This window comes from Ascaphus truei, unplaced genomic scaffold (genome assembly GCF_040206685.1).
Source record: "Ascaphus truei isolate aAscTru1 unplaced genomic scaffold, aAscTru1.hap1 HAP1_SCAFFOLD_240, whole genome shotgun sequence".
NCBI lineage: Eukaryota > Metazoa > Chordata > Amphibia > Anura > Ascaphidae > Ascaphus > Ascaphus truei.
In genome coordinates, this window is record NW_027455323.1 from 436,840 (window position 1) to 446,195 (window position 9,356).

Sequence of the window (9,356 nt, forward strand, 5' to 3'; positions counted from 1 at the left end):
TAGTGAGTTCAAATCCAAACAGGAGGAGGTTGAAAATAGGCACCTATGAAATTTTTTACTACTTTTTTCCCGCAGTGGCAAAGAAATCTATCGTTTTTTCCTCTGAAAGTTCAACACAATGCAACCTTCCAAAATAGAATTCTGACATCAAGAATTCCGTCTATAGTACATTTGAGTGCACCTGTCATTTTCTCAGTCTCTGTGTATGCATGGAGCAAGATATAGGCTCATGGATTTAAGAATGAGAGGATATCATGAGACAGCAATCTCCACCTACGGCCATACTACCTTGACAGCGCCCGATCCCGTCAGATCTCGGAAGCTAAGCAGGGTGAGGCTTGATTAGTACTGGGTTGGGAGACTGCCTGGGAATACCAGGTGCTGTAGGGGTTTTTATTTTTCGCTTCCCTAATGAAAATATACATGGCATTCCTCGCAGCAAATGAAAATGTTTCATTTCTTGCTACTTTTTTCCCGCAGTGGCAAAGAAATATATCGTTTTTTCCTCTGAAAGTTCAACACAATGCAACCTTCCAAAATAGAATTCTGACATCAAGAATTCCGTCTATAGTACATTTGAGTGCACCTGTCATTTTCTCAGTCTCTGTGTATGCATGGAGCAAGATATAGGCTCATGGATTTAAGAATGAGAGGATATCATGAGACAGCAATCTCCACCTACGGCCATACTACCTTGACAGCGCCCGATCCCGTCAGATCTCGGAAGCTAAGCAGGGTGAGGCTTGATTAGTACTGGGTTGGGAGACTGCCTGGGAATACCAGGTGCTGTAGGGGTTTTTATTTTTCGCTTCCCTAATGAAAATATACATGGCATTCCTCGCAGCAAATGAAAATGTTTCATTTCTTGCTACTTTTTTCCCGCAGTGGCAAAGAAATATATCGTTTTTTCCTCTGAAAGTTCAACACAATGCAACCTTCCAAAATAGAATTCTGACATCAAGAATTCCGTCTATAGTACATTTGAGTGCACCTGTCATTTTCTCAGTCTCTGTGTATGCATGGAGCAAGATATAGGCTCATGGATTTAAGAATGAGAGGATATCATGAGACAGCAATCTCCACCTACGGCCATACTACCTTGACAGCGCCCGATCCCGTCAGATCTCGGAAGCTAAGCAGGGTGAGGCTTGATTAGTACTGGGTTGGGAGACTGCCTGGGAATACAAGGTGCTGTGGGTGTTTTTATTTTTTGCTTCCCTAATGAAAATATACATGGCATTCCTTGCAGCAAATGAAAATGTTTCATTTTTTACTACTTTTTTCCCGCAGTGGCAAAGAAATCTATCGTTTTTTCCTCTGAAAGTTCAACACAATGCAACCTTCCAAAATAGAATTCTGACATCAAGAATTCCGTCTATAGTACATTTGAGTGCACCTGTCATTTTCTCAGTCTCTGTGTATGCATGGAGCAAGATATAGGCTCATGGATTTAAGAATGAGAGGATATCATGAGACAGCAATCTCCACCTACGGCCATACTACCTTGACAGCGCCCGATCCCGTCAGATCTCGGAAGCTAAGCAGGGTGAGGCTTGATTAGTACTGGGTTGGGAGACTGCCTGGGAATACCAGGTGCTGTAGGGGTTTTTATTTTTCGCTTCCCTAATGAAAATATACATGGCATTCCTCGCAGCAAATGAAAATGTTTCATTTCTTGCTACTTTTTTCCCGCAGTGGCAAAGAAATATATCGTTTTTTCCTCTGAAAGTTCAACACAATGCAACCTTCCAAAATAGAATTCTGACATCAAGAATTCCGTCTATAGTACATTTGAGTGCACCTGTCATTTTCTCAGTCTCTGTGTATGCATGGAGCAAGATATAGGCTCATGGATTTAAGAATGAGAGGATATCATGAGACAGCAATCTCCACCTACGGCCATACTACCTTGACAGCGCCCGATCCCGTCAGATCTCGGAAGCTAAGCAGGGTGAGGCTTGATTAGTACTGGGTTGGGAGACTGCCTGGGAATACCAGGTGCTGTAGGGGTTTTTATTTTTCGCTTCCCTAATGAAAATATACATGGCATTCCTCGCAGCAAATGAAAATGTTTCATTTCTTGCTACTTTTTTCCCGCAGTGGCAAAGAAATATATCGTTTTTTCCTCTGAAAGTTCAACACAATGCAACCTTCCAAAATAGAATTCTGACATCAAGAATTCCGTCTATAGTACATTTGAGTGCACCTGTCATTTTCTCAGTCTCTGTGTATGCATGGAGCAAGATACTGCACCGACACACTTTATTCGAGCAAATACCCAGTATGTACCTGGCAGATACCTGGAATGCGCCGCTCCTCACCTCTGACAAGCCCCGTTGCGTTTGCCTTCCCAGCCTGGGTTCATGCCTGGCTGACGGGCGGCTGATCTGTTAAATGATAATGATTAGGATTTAATAGGCTGCAATGCTTCGCGTGTCTACCAGATGGCATAAATTCATGAATTGTAATGCAGTATATATATATATACTGTGCAGTATTGCAGCCAGCGGGAATAAAATGCTTCAATCCCTGCCTGGAAAATACCTCAATGCACTCGGGCAGAAAACAGTCACAAACCTCAATACACCCGGGTATACCCGAATTCGTGGGACTAGCCGAGCTCGAATAAAGTGTGTCGCCAGTGTATAGGCTCATGGATTTAAGAATGAGAGGATATCATGAGACAGCAATCTCCACCTACGGCCATACTACCTTGAAAGCGCCCGATCCCGTCAGATCTCGGAAGCTAAGCAGGGTGAGGCTTGATTAGTACTGGGTTGGGAGACTGCCTGGGAATACCAGGTGCTGTGGGTGTTTTTATTTTTTGCTTCCCTAATGAAAATATACATGGCATTCCTTGCAGCAAATGAAAATGTTTCATTTTTTACTACTTTTTTCCCGCAGTGGCAAAGAAATCTATCGTTTTTTCCTCTGAAAGTTCAACACAATGCAACCTTCCAAAATAGAATTCTGACATCAAGAATTCCGTCTATAGTACATTTGAGTGCACCTGTCATTTTCTCAGTCTCTGTGTATGCATGGAGCAAGATATAGGCTCATGGATTTAAGAATGAGAGGATATCATGAGACAGCAATCTCCACCTACGGCCATACTACCTTGACAGCGCCCGATCCCGTCAGATCTCGGAAGCTAAGCAGGGTGAGGCTTGATTAGTACTGGGTTGGGAGACTGCCTGGGAATACCAGGTGCTGTAGGGGTTTTTATTTTTCGCTTCCCTAATGAAAATATACATGGCATTCCTCGCAGCAAATGAAAATGTTTCATTTCTTGCTACTTTTTTCCCGCAGTGGCAAAGAAATATATCGTTTTTTCCTCTGAAAGTTCAACACAATGCAACCTTCCAAAATAGAATTCTGACATCAAGAATTCCGTCTATAGTACATTTGAGTGCACCTGTCATTTTCTCAGTCTCTGTGTATGCATGGAGCAAGATATAGGCTCATGGATTTAAGAATGAGAGGATATCATGAGACAGCAATCTCCACCTACGGCCATACTACCTTGAAAGCGCCCGATCCCGTCAGATCTCGGAAGCTAAGCAGGGTGAGGCTTGATTAGTACTGGGTTGGGAGACTGCCTGGGAATACCAGGTGCTGTGGGTGTTTTTATTTTTTGCTTCCCTAATGAAAATATACATGGCATTCCTTGCAGCAAATGAAAATGTTTCATTTTTTACTACTTTTTTCCCGCAGTGGCAAAGAAATATATCGTTTTTTCCTCAGAAAGTTCAACACAATGCAACCTTCCAAAATAGAATTCTGACATCAAGAATTCCGTCTATAGTACATTTGAGTGCACCTGTCATTTTCTCAGTCTCTGTGTATGCATGGAGCAAGATATAGGCTCATGGATTTAAGAATGAGAGGATATCATGAGACAGCAATCTCCACCTACGGCCATACTACCTTGACAGCGCCCGATCCCGTCAGATCTCGGAAGCTAAGCAGGGTGAGGCTTGATTAGTACTGGGTTGGGAGACTGCCTGGGAATACCAGGTGCTGTAGGGGTTTTTATTTTTCGCTTCCCTAATGAAAATATACATGGCATTCCTCGCAGCAAATGAAAATGTTTCATTTCTTGCTACTTTTTTCCCGCAGTGGCAAAGAAATATATCGTTTTTTCCTCTGAAAGTTCAACACAATGCAACCTTCCAAAATAGAATTCTGACATCAAGAATTCCGTCTATAGTACATTTGAGTGCACCTGTCATTTTCTCAGTCTCTGTGTATGCATGGAGCAAGATATAGGCTCATGGATTTAAGAATGAGAGGATATCATGAGACAGCAATCTCCACCTACGGCCATACTACCTTGAAAGCGCCCGATCCCGTCAGATCTCGGAAGCTAAGCAGGGTGAGGCTTGATTAGTACTGGGTTGGGAGACTGCCTGGGAATACCAGGTGCTGTAGGGGTTTTTATTTTTCGCTTCCCTAATGAAAATATACATGGCATTCCTCGCAGCAAATGAAAATGTTTCATTTCTTGCTACTTTTTTCCCGGAGTGGCAAAGAAATATATTGTTTTTTCCTCTGAAAGTTCAACACAATGCAACCTTCCAAAATAGAATTCTGACATCAAGAATTCCGTCTATAGTATATTTGAGTGCACCTGTCATTTTCTCAGTCTCTGATTTAATTTCTCCATTTAAGGTAATTCTTCAAGAATGTATTTTTTTAACGGTCACAATAATACACTTATGCCTCCCATGTCATTTAGAAATATATCATACAGGCCTCAGAACACTCAGCATGTTATATGGTGAGCTTGTGGCTCACAGAGTTGGGGTGTGCAGTGTTCAAGCTGATACTTGGAAGAGATAGTGAGTTCAAATCCAAACAGGAGGAGGTTGAATATAGGCACCTCTGAAATTTTTTACTACTTTTTTCCCGCAGTGGCAAAGAAATCTATCGTTTTTTCCTCTGAAAGTTCAACACAATGCAACCTTCCAAAATAGAATTCTGACATCAAGAATTCCGTCTATAGTACATTTGAGTGCACCTGTCATTTTCTCAGTCTCTGTGTATGCATGGAGCAAGATATAGGCTCATGGATTTAAGAATGAGAGGATATCATGAGACAGCAATCTCCACCTACGGCCATACTACCTTGACAGCGCCCGATCCCGTCAGATCTTGGAAGCTAAGCAGGGTGAGGCTTGATTAGTACTGGGTTGGGAGACTGCCTGGGAATACCAGGTGCTGTGGGTGTTTTTATTTTTTGCTTCCCTAATGAAAATATACATGGCATTCCTTGCAGCAAATGAAAATGTTTCATTTTTTACTACTTTTTTCCCGCAGTGGCAAAGAAATCTATCGTTTTTTCCTCTGAAAGTTCAACACAATGCAACCTTCCAAAATAGAATTCTGACATCAAGAATTCCGTCTATAGTACATTTGAGTGCACCTGTCATTTTCTCAGTCTCTGTGTATGCATGGAGCAAGATATAGGCTCATGGATTTAAGAATGAGAGGATATCATGAGACAGCAATCTCCACCTACGGCCATACTACCTTGACAGCGCCCGATCCCGTCAGATCTCGGAAGCTAAGCAGGGTGAGGCTTGATTAGTACTGGGTTGGGAGACTGCCTGGGAATACCAGGTGCTGTAGGGGTTTTTATTTTTCGCTTCCCTAATGAAAATATACATGGCATTCCTCGCAGCAAATGAAAATGTTTCATTTCTTGCTACTTTTTTCCCGCAGTGGCAAAGAAATATATCGTTTTTTCCTCTGAAAGTTCAACACAATGCAACCTTCCAAAATAGAATTCTGACATCAAGAATTCCGTCTATAGTACATTTGAGTGCACCTGTCATTTTCTCAGTCTCTGTGTATGCATGGAGCAAGATATAGGCTCATGGATTTAAGAATGAGAGGATATCATGAGACAGCAATCTCCACCTACGGCCATACTACCTTGACAGCGCCCGATCCCGTCAGATCTCGGAAGCTAAGCAGGGTGAGGCTTGATTAGTACTGGGTTGGGAGACTGCCTGGGAATACCAGGTGCTGTAGGGGTTTTTATTTTTCGCTTCCCTAATGAAAATATACATGGCATTCCTCGCAGCAAATGAAAATGTTTCATTTCTTGCTACTTTTTTCCCGCAGTGGCAAAGAAATATATCGTTTTTTCCTCTGAAAGTTCAACACAATGCAACCTTCCAAAATAGAATTCTGACATCAAGAATTCCGTCTATAGTACATTTGAGTGCACCTGTCATTTTCTCAGTCTCTGTGTATGCATGGAGCAAGATATAGGCTCATGGATTTAAGAATGAGAGGATATCATGAGACAGCAATCTCCACCTACGGCCATACTACCTTGACAGCGCCCGATCCCGTCAGATCTTGGAAGCTAAGCAGGGTGAGGCTTGATTAGTACTGGGTTGGGAGACTGCCTGGGAATACCAGGTGCTGTGGGTGTTTTTATTTTTTGCTTCCCTAATGAAAATATACATGGCATTCCTTGCAGCAAATGAAAATGTTTCATTTTTTACTACTTTTTTCCCGCAGTGGCAAAGAAATCTATCGTTTTTTCCTCTGAAAGTTCAACACAATGCAACCTTCCAAAATAGAATTCTGACATCAAGAATTCCGTCTATAGTACATTTGAGTGCACCTGTCATTTTCTCAGTCTCTGTGTATGCATGGAGCAAGATATAGGCTCATGGATTTAAGAATGAGAGGATATCATGAGACAGCAATCTCCACCTACGGCCATACTACCTTGACAGCGCCCGATCCCGTCAGATCTCGGAAGCTAAGCAGGGTGAGGCTTGATTAGTACTGGGTTGGGAGACTGCCTGGGAATACCAGGTGCTGTAGGGGTTTTTATTTTTCGCTTCCCTAATGAAAATATACATGGCATTCCTCGCAGCAAATGAAAATGTTTCATTTCTTGCTACTTTTTTCCCGCAGTGGCAAAGAAATATATCGTTTTTTCCTCTGAAAGTTCAACACAATGCAACCTTCCAAAATAGAATTCTGACATCAAGAATTCCGTCTATAGTACATTTGAGTGCACCTGTCATTTTCTCAGTCTCTGTGTATGCATGGAGCAAGATATAGGCTCATGGATTTAAGAATGAGAGGATATCATGAGACAGCAATCTCCACCTACGGCCATACTACCTTGACAGCGCCCGATCCCGTCAGATCTCGGAAGCTAAGCAGGGTGAGGCTTGATTAGTACTGGGTTGGGAGACTGCCTGGGAATACCAGGTGCTGTAGGGGTTTTTATTTTTCGCTTCCCTAATGAAAATATACATGGCATTCCTCGCAGCAAATGAAAATGTTTCATTTCTTGCTACTTTTTTCCCGCAGTGGCAAAGAAATATATCGTTTTTTCCTCTGAAAGTTCAACACAATGCAACCTTCCAAAATAGAATTCTGACATCAAGAATTCCGTCTATAGTACATTTGAGTGCACCTGTCATTTTCTCAGTCTCTGTGTATGCATGGAGCAAGATATAGGCTCATGGATTTAAGAATGAGAGGATATCATGAGACAGCAATCTCCACCTACGGCCATACTACCTTGACAGCGCCCGATCCCGTCAGATCTCGGAAGCTAAGCAGGGTGAGGCTTGATTAGTACTGGGTTGGGAGACTGCCTGGGAATACCAGGTGCTGTAGGGGTTTTTATTTTTCGCTTCCCTAATGAAAATATACATGGCATTCCTCGCAGCAAATGAAAATGTTTCATTTCTTGCTACTTTTTTCCCGCAGTGGCAAAGAAATATATCGTTTTTTCCTCTGAAAGTTCAACACAATGCAACCTTCCAAAATAGAATTCTGACATCAAGAATTCCGTCTATAGTACATTTGAGTGCACCTGTCATTTTCTCAGTCTCTGTGTATGCATGGAGCAAGATATAGGCTCATGGATTTAAGAATGAGAGGATATCATGAGACAGCAATCTCCACCTACGGCCATACTACCTTGAAAGCGCCCGATCCCGTCAGATCTCGGAAGCTAAGCAGGGTGAGGCTTGATTAGTACTGGGTTGGGAGACTGCCTGGGAATACCAGGTGCTGTGAGTGTTTTTATTTTTTGCTTCACTAATGAAAATATACATGGCATTCCTTGCAGCAAATGAAAATGTTTCATTTTTTACTACTTTTTTCCCGCAGTGGCAAAGAAATCTATCGTTTTTTCCTCTGAAAGTTCAACACAATGCAACCTTCCAAAATAGAATTCTGACATCAAGAATTCCGTCTATAGTACATTTGAGTGCACCTGTCATTTTCTCAGTCTCTGTGTATGCATGGAGCAAGATATAGGCTCATGGATTTAAGAATGAGAGGATATCATGAGACAGCAATCTCCACCTACGGCCATACTACCTTGACAGCGCCCGATCCCGTCAGATCTCGGAAGCTAAGCAGGGTGAGGCTTGATTAGTACTGGGTTGGGAGACTGCCTGGGAATACCAGGTGCTGTGGGTGTTTTTATTTTTTGCTTCCCTAATGAAAATATACATGGCATTCCTTGCAGCAAATGAAAATGTTTCATTTTTTACTACTTTTTTCCCGCAGTGGCAAAGAAATCTATCGTTTTTTCCTCTGAAAGTTCAACACAATGCAACCTTCCAAAATAGAATTCTGACATCAAGAATTCCGTCTATAGTACATTTGAGTGCACCTGTCATTTTCTCAGTCTCTGTGTATGCATGGAGCAAGATATAGGCTCATGGATTTAAGAATGAGAGGATATCATGAGACAGCAATCTCCACCTACGGCCATACTACCTTGACAGCGCCCGATCCCGTCAGATCTCGGAAGCTAAGCAGGGTGAGGCTTGATTAGTACTGGGTTGGGAGACTGCCTGGGAATACCAGGTGCTGTAGGGGTTTTTATTTTTCGCTTCCCTAATGAAAATATACATGGCATTCCTCGCAGCAAATGAAAATGTTTCATTTCTTGCTACTTTTTTCCCGCAGTGGCAAAGAAATATATCGTTTTTTCCTCTGAAAGTTCAACACAATGCAACCTTCCAAAATAGAATTCTGACATCAAGAATTCCGTCTATAGTACATTTGAGTGCACCTGTCATTTTCTCAGTCTCTGTGTATGCATGGAGCAAGATATAGGCTCATGGATTTAAGAATGAGAGGATATCATGAGACAGCAATCTCCACCTACGGCCATACTACCTTGACAGCGCCCGATCCCGTCAGATCTCGGAAGCTAAGCAGGGTGAGGCTTGATTAGTACTGGGTTGGGAGACTGCCTGGGAATACCAGGTGCTGTGGGTGTTTTTATTTTTTGCTTCCCTAATGAAAATATACATGGCATTCCTTGCAGCAAATGAAAATGTTTCATTTTTTACTAC

General features: G+C 42.3%; 21 non-coding genes across 21 annotated transcripts; all 21 read left to right on the plus strand.

The window, feature by feature from the left end:
- The first annotated feature begins 271 nt into the window (after positions 1-271).
- LOC142478977 (5S ribosomal RNA) lies at positions 272-390 on the plus strand. Its single transcript, XR_012793708.1, has one exon. It is a non-coding gene; the product is annotated as a 5S ribosomal RNA (ribosomal RNA).
- A 286-nt stretch (positions 391-676) lies between these two features.
- LOC142478978 (5S ribosomal RNA) lies at positions 677-795 on the plus strand. Its single transcript, XR_012793709.1, has one exon. It is a non-coding gene; the product is annotated as a 5S ribosomal RNA (ribosomal RNA).
- Positions 796-1,081: 286 nt separating this feature from the next.
- LOC142479252 (5S ribosomal RNA) lies at positions 1,082-1,200 on the plus strand. The gene has a single exon (XR_012793982.1). It is a non-coding gene; the product is annotated as a 5S ribosomal RNA (ribosomal RNA).
- Positions 1,201-1,486: 286 nt separating this feature from the next.
- Positions 1,487-1,605, plus strand: LOC142478979 (5S ribosomal RNA). Its single transcript, XR_012793710.1, has one exon. It is a non-coding gene; the product is annotated as a 5S ribosomal RNA (ribosomal RNA).
- Positions 1,606-1,891: 286 nt separating this feature from the next.
- LOC142478980 (5S ribosomal RNA) lies at positions 1,892-2,010 on the plus strand. Its single transcript, XR_012793711.1, has one exon. It is a non-coding gene; the product is annotated as a 5S ribosomal RNA (ribosomal RNA).
- Positions 2,011-2,695: 685 nt separating this feature from the next.
- LOC142479308 (5S ribosomal RNA) lies at positions 2,696-2,814 on the plus strand. The gene has a single exon (XR_012794005.1). It is a non-coding gene; the product is annotated as a 5S ribosomal RNA (ribosomal RNA).
- Positions 2,815-3,100: 286 nt separating this feature from the next.
- On the plus strand, positions 3,101-3,219 carry LOC142478981 (5S ribosomal RNA). Its single transcript, XR_012793712.1, has one exon. It is a non-coding gene; the product is annotated as a 5S ribosomal RNA (ribosomal RNA).
- Positions 3,220-3,505: 286 nt separating this feature from the next.
- LOC142479309 (5S ribosomal RNA) lies at positions 3,506-3,624 on the plus strand. Its single transcript, XR_012794006.1, has one exon. It is a non-coding gene; the product is annotated as a 5S ribosomal RNA (ribosomal RNA).
- Positions 3,625-3,910: 286 nt separating this feature from the next.
- On the plus strand, positions 3,911-4,029 carry LOC142478982 (5S ribosomal RNA). Its single transcript, XR_012793713.1, has one exon. It is a non-coding gene; the product is annotated as a 5S ribosomal RNA (ribosomal RNA).
- Positions 4,030-4,315: 286 nt separating this feature from the next.
- On the plus strand, positions 4,316-4,434 carry LOC142479481 (5S ribosomal RNA). Its single transcript, XR_012794172.1, has one exon. It is a non-coding gene; the product is annotated as a 5S ribosomal RNA (ribosomal RNA).
- Positions 4,435-5,110: 676 nt separating this feature from the next.
- On the plus strand, positions 5,111-5,229 carry LOC142479174 (5S ribosomal RNA). Its single transcript, XR_012793904.1, has one exon. It is a non-coding gene; the product is annotated as a 5S ribosomal RNA (ribosomal RNA).
- A 286-nt stretch (positions 5,230-5,515) lies between these two features.
- On the plus strand, positions 5,516-5,634 carry LOC142478984 (5S ribosomal RNA). Its single transcript, XR_012793715.1, has one exon. It is a non-coding gene; the product is annotated as a 5S ribosomal RNA (ribosomal RNA).
- A 286-nt stretch (positions 5,635-5,920) lies between these two features.
- Positions 5,921-6,039, plus strand: LOC142478985 (5S ribosomal RNA). The gene has a single exon (XR_012793716.1). It is a non-coding gene; the product is annotated as a 5S ribosomal RNA (ribosomal RNA).
- Positions 6,040-6,325: 286 nt separating this feature from the next.
- Positions 6,326-6,444, plus strand: LOC142479175 (5S ribosomal RNA). The gene has a single exon (XR_012793905.1). It is a non-coding gene; the product is annotated as a 5S ribosomal RNA (ribosomal RNA).
- Positions 6,445-6,730: 286 nt separating this feature from the next.
- LOC142478986 (5S ribosomal RNA) lies at positions 6,731-6,849 on the plus strand. Its single transcript, XR_012793717.1, has one exon. It is a non-coding gene; the product is annotated as a 5S ribosomal RNA (ribosomal RNA).
- Positions 6,850-7,135: 286 nt separating this feature from the next.
- On the plus strand, positions 7,136-7,254 carry LOC142478987 (5S ribosomal RNA). Its single transcript, XR_012793718.1, has one exon. It is a non-coding gene; the product is annotated as a 5S ribosomal RNA (ribosomal RNA).
- A 286-nt stretch (positions 7,255-7,540) lies between these two features.
- On the plus strand, positions 7,541-7,659 carry LOC142478988 (5S ribosomal RNA). The gene has a single exon (XR_012793719.1). It is a non-coding gene; the product is annotated as a 5S ribosomal RNA (ribosomal RNA).
- A 286-nt stretch (positions 7,660-7,945) lies between these two features.
- On the plus strand, positions 7,946-8,064 carry LOC142479141 (5S ribosomal RNA). Its single transcript, XR_012793871.1, has one exon. It is a non-coding gene; the product is annotated as a 5S ribosomal RNA (ribosomal RNA).
- A 286-nt stretch (positions 8,065-8,350) lies between these two features.
- Positions 8,351-8,469, plus strand: LOC142478415 (5S ribosomal RNA). The gene has a single exon (XR_012793153.1). It is a non-coding gene; the product is annotated as a 5S ribosomal RNA (ribosomal RNA).
- A 286-nt stretch (positions 8,470-8,755) lies between these two features.
- On the plus strand, positions 8,756-8,874 carry LOC142478989 (5S ribosomal RNA). The gene has a single exon (XR_012793720.1). It is a non-coding gene; the product is annotated as a 5S ribosomal RNA (ribosomal RNA).
- A 286-nt stretch (positions 8,875-9,160) lies between these two features.
- On the plus strand, positions 9,161-9,279 carry LOC142478416 (5S ribosomal RNA). Its single transcript, XR_012793154.1, has one exon. It is a non-coding gene; the product is annotated as a 5S ribosomal RNA (ribosomal RNA).
- Positions 9,280-9,356: the final 77 nt, after the last annotated feature.